At 46.0% G+C, this 7114-nt stretch overlaps 1 pseudogene; it reads left to right on the top strand.

Moving 5' to 3' along the window:
* The first annotated feature begins 5863 nt into the window (after window positions 1-5863).
* On the top strand, window positions 5864-6908 carry LOC123078707 (ATP-dependent 6-phosphofructokinase 5, chloroplastic-like; annotated as a pseudogene).
* Window positions 6909-7114: the final 206 nt, after the last annotated feature.

The following is a 7114-nucleotide window of genomic DNA, read 5'->3' as shown; positions in this document are numbered from 1 at the left end:
TTCCAAGGTCAATGTGATCGCCGTCGGCACGCTACCTCTGCATCTCCCTTCGGGATTAGTTTTAAACCTTAATAATTGTTATTTAGTGCTAGCTTTGAGCATGAACATTGTATCGGGATCTCGTTTAATTCGAGATGGCTACTCTTTTAAATCTGAGAATAATGGTTGTTCCATTTTTATGAGAGATATGTTTTATGGTCATGCTTCTATGGTGAATGGTTTATTCCTTATGAATCTCGAACGTGATGCTACACATATTCATAATGTGAGTACCAAAAGAAGTAAGGTTGATAGTGATAGTCCCACATACTTGTGGCACTGCCGCCTTGGTCACATAGGTGTTAAACGCATGAAGAAGCTCCATGCTGATGGACTTTTAGAGTCTCTTGATTATGAATCATTTGACACGTGCGAACCATGCCTTATGGGTAAAATGACCAAGACTCCGTTCTCAGGAACAATGGAGCGAGCAACCGACTTATTGGAAATCATACATACTGATGTGTGCGGTCCGATGAGTGTTGAGGCTCGCGGTGGCTATCGTTATGTTCTCACCCTCACTGATGATTTAAGTAGGTATGGGTATATCTACTTAATGAAACACAAGTCTGAAACCTTTGAAAAGTTCAAGGAATTTCAGAGTGAGGTTGAAAATCAACGTGACAGGAAAATCAAGTTTCTACGATCAGATCGTGGAGGAGAATACTTGAGTCACGAGTTTGGGGCACACTTAAGAAAATGTGGAATAGTTTCACAACTCACGCCGCCTGGAACACCTCAGCGTAATGGTGTGTCCGAACGTCGTAATCGCACTCTGTTAGATATGGTGCGATCTATGATGTCTCTTACCGATTTACCGCTTTCTTTTTGGGGCTATGCTTTAGAGACTGCCGCATTCACTTTAAATAGGGCTCCGTCGAAATCCGTTGAGACGACACCGTATGAATTATGGTTTGGGAAGAAACCTAAGCTGTCGTTTCTAAAAGTTTGGGGATGCGATGCTTATGTCAAGAAACTTCAACCTGAAAAGCTCGAACCCAAATCGGAAAAATGCGTCTTCATAGGGTACCCAAAGGAAACTATTGGGTACACCTTCTACCTCAGATCTGAAGGCAAGATCTTTGTTGCCAAGAATGGGTCCTTTCTGGAGAAAGAGTTTCTCTCGAAAGAAGTAAGTGGGAGGAAAGTAGAGCTTGATGAAGTATTGCCTCTTGAACCGGAAAATGGCGCAACTCAAGAAAATGTTCCTGAGGTGCCTGCACCGACTAGAGAGGAAGTTAATAAAAATGATCAAGATACTTCTGATCAAGCCCCTACTGAAATCCGAAGGTCCACAAGGACACGTTCCGCACCAGAGTGGTACGGCAACCCTGTCTTGGAAATCATGTTGTTAGACAACGGTGAACCTTCGAACTATGAAGAAGCGATGGCGGGACCGGATTCCGACAAATGGCTGGAAGCCATGAAATCCGAGATAGGATCCATGTATGAAAACGAAGTATGGACTTTGACTGACTTGCCCGTTGAGCGGCGAGCCATAGAAAATAAATGGATCTTTAAGAGGAAGACAGACGCGGATGGTAATGTGACCATCTATAAAGCTCGGCTTGTCGCTAAGGGTTATCGACAAGTTCAAGGGGTTGACTACGATGAGACTTTCTCACCGGTAGCGAAGCTGAAGTCCGTCCGAATCATGTTAGCAATTGCCGCATTCTATGATTACGAAATATGGCAAATGGACGTCAAAACGGCATTCCTTAATGGTTTCCTTAAGGAAGAATTGTATATGATACAGCCGGAAGGTTTTGTCGATCCTAAGAATGCTGACAAAGTGTGCAAGCTCCAACGCTCGATTTATGGGCTGGTGCAAGCATCTCGGAGTTGGAACATTCGCTTTGATGAGATGATCAAAGCGTTTGGATTTACACAGACTTATGGAGAAGCCTGCGTTTACAAGAAAGTGAGTGGGAGCTCTGTAGCATTTCTCATATTATATGTAGATGACATACTTTTGATGGGAAATGATATAGAACTCTTGGACAGCATCAAGGCCTACTTGAATAAAAGTTTTTCAATGAAGGACCTTGGAGAAGCTGCTTATATATTAGGCATCAAAATCTATAGAGATAGATCAAGACGCCTCATAGGTCTTTCACAAAGCACATACCTTGATAAGATATTGAAGAAGTTCAATATGGATCAATCCAAGAAGGGGTTCCTGCCTGTGTTGCAAGGTATGAAATTGAGCTCAGCTCAATGTCCGACCACGGCAGAAGATATAGAAGAGATGAGCGTCATCCCCTATGCCTCAGCCATAGGTTCTATTATGTATGCCATGCTGTGTACCAGACCTGATGTAAACCTTGCCGTAAGTTTGGTAGGAAGGTACCAAAGTAATCCCGGCAAGGAACACTGGACAGCGGTCAAGAATATCCTGAAGTACCTGAAAAGGACTAAGGAAATGTTTCTCGTTTATGGAGGTGACGAAGAGCTCGTCGTAAAGGGTTACGTCGACGCTAGCTTCGACACAGATCTGGATGACTCTAAGTCACAAACCGGATACGTGTATATTTTGAATGGTGGGGCAGTAAGCTGGTGCAGTTGCAAGCAAAGCGTCGTGGCGGGATCTACATGTGAAGCGGAGTACATGGCAGCCTCGGAGGCAGCACATGAAGCAATATGGGTGAAGGAGTTCATCACCGACCTAGGAGTCATACCCAATGCGTCGGGGCCGATCAAGCTCTTCTGTGACAACTCTGGAGCTATTGCACTTGCCAAGGAGCCCAGGTTTCACAAGAAGACAAGGCACATCAAGCGTCGCTTCAACTCCATTCGTGAAAATGTTCAAGATGGAGACATAGAGATTTGTAAAGTACATACGGACCTGAATGTAGTAGATCCGTTGACTAAACCTCTCCCTAGAGCAAAACATGATCAACACCAGAATTCCATGGGTGTTCGATTCATCACAATGTAACTAGATTATTGACTCTAGTGCAAGTGGGAGACTGTTGGAAATATGCCCTAGAGGCAATAATAAAAGCATTATTATTGTATTTCCTTGTTCATGATAATTGTCTTTATTCATGCTATAATTGTGTTATCCGGAAATTGTAATGCATGTGTGAATAACAGACACCAACATGTCCCTAGTGAGCCTCTAGTTGACTAGCTCGTTGATCAACAGATAGTCATGGTTTCCTGACTATGGACACTGGATGTCATTGATAACGAGATCACATCATTGGGAGAATGATGTGATGGACGAGACCCAATCCTAAACATAGCACAAGATCGTATAGTTCGTTTGCTAGAGTTTTGCAATGTCAAAGTATCTTTTCCTTAGACCATGAGATCGTGTAACTCCCGGATACCGTAGGAGTGCTTTGGGTATGCCAAACGTCACAACGTAACTGGGTGACTATAAAGGTAGACTACGGGTATCTCCGAAAGTGTCTGTTGGGTGACATGGATCAAGACTGGGATTTGTCACTCCGTATGACGGAGAGGTATCACTGGGCCCACTCGGTAATGCATCATCATAATGAGCTCAGAGTGACCAAGTGTCTGGTCACGGGATCATGCATTACGGTACGAGTAAAGTGACTTGCCGGTAACGAGATTGAACGAGGTATTGGGATACCGACGATCGAATCTCGGGCAAGTAACATATCGATAGACAAAGGGAATAGCGTACGGGGTTGATTGAATCCTCGACATCGTGGTTCATCCGATGAGATCATCGTGGAGCATGTGGGAGCCAACATGGGTATCCAGATCCCGCTGTTGGTTATTGACCGGAGAGTCGTCTCGGTCATGTCTGCTTGTCTCTCGAACCCGTAGGGTCTACACACTTAAGGTTCGGTTACGCTAGGGTTGTAGGGATATGTATATGCAGTAACCCGAATGTTGTTCGGAGTCCCGGATGAGATCCCGGACGTCACGAGGAGTTCCGGAATGGTCCGGAGGTAAAGATTTATATATGGGAAGTCCTGTTTCGGGCATCGGGACAAGTTTCGGGGTTATCGGTATTGTACCGGGACCACCGGAAGGGTCCCGGGGGTCCACCGGGTGGGTCCACCTGTCCCGGGGGGCCACATGGGCTGTAAGGGGGTGCGCCTTGGCCTAATGGGCCAAGGGCACCAGCCCCACATAGGCCCATGCGCCTAGGGTTTAAGGGGGCAAGAGTCCTAGGAGGGTAAGGCACCTCCTAGGTGCCTTGGGGGGGAGGGAAACCTCCCCTTGGCCGCCGGCCATAGGAGATTGGATCTCCTAGGCTGCGCACCACCCCCCCTTGGCACCCCTATATATAGTGGGGGAGAGGAGGGACTTCATACCTGAACGCCTCGGCCTTTGGTTGCCTCCTTCTCCCTCCCCAACACCTCCTCAACCTCCATAGTGCTTAGCGAAGCTCTGCCGGAGTACTGCAGCTCCATCAACACCACGCCGTCGTGCTGCTGCTGGTGCCATCTCCCTCAACCTCTCCTCCCTCCCTTGCTGGATCAAGAAGGAGGAGACGTGGCTGTTCCGTACGTGTGTTGAACGCGGAGGTGCCGTCCGTTCGGCGCTGGTCATCGGTGATTTGGATCACGTCGAGTACGACTACATCATCACCGTTCTTTTGAACGCTTCCGCTCGCGATCTACAAAGGTATGTAGATGCATCTAATCACTCGTTGCTAGATGAACTCCTAGATGATCTTGGTGAAACGAGTAGGAAAATTTTTGTTTTCTGGAACGTTCCCCAACAGTTAGCCACCATATATGCTTAGTCGCTGCTGCAACCTCATCACTTATCCTTTCCTTACCCATTAAGCTTTTCTAGTCTTGATACCCATGGTAATGGGATTGCTGAGTCCTCGTGGCTCACAGATTACTACAACAACAGTTGCAAGTACAGGTTATGCGATGTCATGACGCGAGAGCGATGTTTCTTGTTTTGGAGTTCTTCTTCTACTTCTTCTTCGATCAGGGGATAGGCTCCAGGTCGACAGCCTGGGCTAGCAGGGTGGATGTCGTTTGAGTTTCTATTTATGTTCATCCATAGTCGGATGTTGCTCTTATGTATTGTGGTGTTGCATTCATGTGGCATTGTGTGCCTCTTGTATCTATCCCAACTATTATGTAATGGTACGATGTAATGATATCCACCTTGCAAAAGCGTCTCCAATATGCGCTTCTATCCTTGGTGGGACCTTCGAGTTCCTTTAGGATAGGGTCGCATATTGGGCGTGACATCCATGGCCTCCGATGATGATGTCACCCTCCGGCATGGTGCAGGAGAGGGCCTAGATTGATTTTTCGTGGCTACAGAGGCTTGCGGTGGCAGAACTCCTGATCTAGGTTTATTTATGAGGTTTTTGGGATTTATAGGAGGTGTTAGCGTCGGGGACAAGTCAAGGGGGTCCACGAGGCGATGACAAGGTAGGGGGCACGCCCTATGGGGGTGGGGGCACCCCCCACCCTTGTGGTTACCCCGGGACTCCTCTCTGGTATCTTTTCGCTCCAGTATTTTTTATATTTTTCAAAACTATTCTTCATAAATTTTCAGCCCATTCCGAGAACTTTTATTTCTGCACAAAAAACGACACCACAGTAGTTCTGTTGAAAACAGCATCAGTCTTGGTTATTTCTAATCAAATCATACCAAAACCATATAAAGTGGTTATAAACATGGCATGAATACTTCATAAACTATAGATACGTCGGAGACGTATCAAACGCCTCTGAATCGCCGCTCCAAGTTGCCGCCTCATGTCATTTCCTCTGCCACGCACCGCGATAAGTCGCCGGCCACCTTCGCTGCTTCAAGACACCTCGGCTTCACTGCTCCTCAAGTTTCCGTACGCCCGGCCGCCTCCACCATGGCTCGCCGCAGCCGTGGCTCGCCTCGCCTCGAGCCGCTGTACACCGAGCCCCACACTGCCGTTTTGTTGACCCATCTTCGTCGTGCCTCACCTCGCCGGCTTGCCGCCTTGCTGTTGGAGAATAATGTTGATGGTTCTTCCGAAGAGTCGTGGAATGGCTATGTTAATAACGACAACTGAGTACTTTCGCAGGTTATCAAGTTTGCCTCACCAAACATTTGCTGGAGCTGAACTGACCCTGATTGCAGCTGGGTTGAACAATGGGTGCACCAGGCTGGCCCCTGTACATAAAAATATTTTGAACCATTAGTGAGTAAAGGTTGGAAGTGTAACCCGCGATGGATTCTCCCTGGTCTCAATAATATCACCCAATAGATTGTGCTTACGCTTGACAAATACAGAGTGAAAAACATTGTTGTGATACAGCATGGTTTCCGCAGATTTTGTGAAGATCATTTAGTGGACATGTCCAAAATATCAATCTTACTGCTGGCAGCTTCCTAGGAGTTTCTCATGATGGGGCAAGCATTTTAGACATTATCAACGACATCCAGGCAAGAGGTTTAAACATGATCTTTGCACTAAGTGAGAATGGGATTCATGCTGGAGCTTATGAGATACATGCCAAGTACCAGAAGAGAAAATAGAAAGTGTCAATTATTGGTCTCTCAAACACAGTTGATAATGACATACTACTCATGGACAAGACATTTGGATTTGATACCGCAGTGGGGGAAGCACAAAGAGCCATCAATTTTGTATATATTGAGGCACATTCTGAATTTCATGACATCAGATAAGTGGAGCTGATGGGAAGAAGCGGTGGATTTATCACAATGCATGCTTCCCTGTCAAGCGAGCAAGTTGACATTTGCCTGGTATATGAGATGTCAAAATTTTCAATTTGTGTTGTGTACTATTCATGGACAAAACGGAGTTCTTCGGCACCTTGCACTTGATAGAGACTAAGGGTTTGTTCTCATGTTTACACTGGATGGACTGCAACATTGTCAGATTATCCATGGATGCTACATACAGATAATCTATTGTCTAAACGAATCAGGTAAAATCCATCCAGTCAATTTTTATTGATACATTTTTCTTTAAAGAACAATTACTCTGGCTTGCAATGTTATATATGTAGGACAATTATTCACTTCAAGAGCGATTGTCATGCCATGGAGATAAAGCTCGCATCAATATTATGATGCGCCAGCATCCGACCATACCGCATTGTTCAACAAATGT

This window comes from Triticum aestivum, chromosome 1B, assembly GCF_018294505.1.
Source record: "Triticum aestivum cultivar Chinese Spring chromosome 1B, IWGSC CS RefSeq v2.1, whole genome shotgun sequence".
Taxonomy (NCBI): Eukaryota; Viridiplantae; Streptophyta; class Magnoliopsida; order Poales; family Poaceae; genus Triticum; species Triticum aestivum.
Note: the sequence above shows the minus strand (reverse complement) of the source record. Positions and strands in the feature narration are given on the sequence as shown.